Genomic DNA, 1,314 nt, shown 5'->3' with positions numbered 1-1,314 from the left:
ATCTCGGTGTCCCGGGGCAGATCTGGGGGGTCCCGGGGCAGATCTGGGGGGTCTCAGGGCAGGTGTTGGGGCCCCTGGGGCAGATCTAGGGGCCCCCGGGGCAGATCCGGGGGGCCCCGTGTGGGGCCGCGCCGCGCCGGGGGGCCTCGTCTCACCCCATCTCCCCCCCAGGGCCGGGGGCTGACGGCGTCGGGGGCCCCGAGATGGACGACGGGGGGGCGCTGGGCCAGGCCCCCCCGGAGCTGCTCCGCGACGCCAGCGCCCCGGGTAAGGCGGGGGGGGTATCGCCCCGGGGGGGGGCCCGGACACCTGGGCCCCCCCTGCCGGCCGCACTGTGGGTGCCGCGGTGACCCGGGGGGCCCCGGACACCTGGGCCCCCCCCGAGCCCCTGTCTGTGTCCGCAGGGTTCCCACTGCCCGGCCCCGAGGAGCCCGGCATCCCCCCGGCCCGGGGCGGCCGTGCAGGTGAGGGGCCGGAGACGGGGATGTGGGGCTGGAGAAGGGGGTGTGGGGCTGGAGAAGGGGGTGTGGGGCTGGAGAAGGGGATGTGGGGCCAGAGATGGGGATGTGGGGCTGGAGAAGGGGATATGGGGACAGGAAGGGAATACAGGGGTGGGGAGACGGATGGAGAGATGGACAGAGGGATACAGGGATGGGGGGGGATGCAGGGATGGAGAAAAGCTTACAAGGACTGAAAAAAGGGACGGAGGAATGGATGTGGGGATGGAGACAGGGATGTGAGCATGGAGCGAACAATGGAACAAAAAACAGAGGAATGGAAGAGATAAGGAAAAAGGAATGAAAAAATGAAAAAGTTGAAAAAATGAACAGAAGCAGGGACATGGGGACGGAGACAGAAATGGGAAAAGACATGGGAACAGAAACAGTCACGTGGGAATAGAAGAAAAGAGGGTAGAGAAATGAAAGAAGGAATGAACTGATGGATGCGGGGATGGATGTGGGGATGGAAGCAGGGTTATGGGGATGGAGGAGGGAGTGGAACAAGACACTGGGGAACGGAGCAAGGGATGGAAAAAGGGATGGAGAAAGAGATGAAGTGATGGATGTGGGGATGGATGCGAAGATGGGGTGAAAGATGCAGAAATGCAGAAAGGGATGGAGAGGAAGATGGAGGCATGTAGGAAGGGATGAAGGGAAGGATGTGGGGCCAGATGGAGGCTGGGGCTGACGCCGCCGTCCCATCCCTGTGCCCGCAGGTTCCTCCCGCTCGCCGTCCCCGTCCCCGCCATCCTCGCCGCGGGGCGGCCGCGCCGGAGCCGGAGCCGGAGCTGTGTCCGGAGCTGGAGCTGTGGCC

The 1,314-nt window shown here is 65.1% G+C and overlaps 1 long non-coding RNA gene across 1 annotated transcript; it reads left to right on the top strand.

The window, feature by feature from the left end:
* Positions 1–84: 84 nt before the first annotated feature.
* Positions 85–1,308, top strand: LOC112964068. Its single transcript, XR_003252830.1, has 3 exons — positions 85–267; positions 405–464; positions 1,217–1,308. It is a non-coding gene; the product is annotated as an uncharacterized LOC112964068 (long non-coding RNA).
* Positions 1,309–1,314: the final 6 nt, after the last annotated feature.

The sequence above is a fragment of the Apteryx rowi genome, unplaced genomic scaffold, assembly GCF_003343035.1.
Source record: "Apteryx rowi isolate R43461 unplaced genomic scaffold, aptRow1 scaffold_1838, whole genome shotgun sequence".
Taxonomy (NCBI): Eukaryota; Metazoa; Chordata; class Aves; order Apterygiformes; family Apterygidae; genus Apteryx; species Apteryx rowi.
This window is presented reverse-complemented; position numbering and strand designations above follow the sequence as displayed.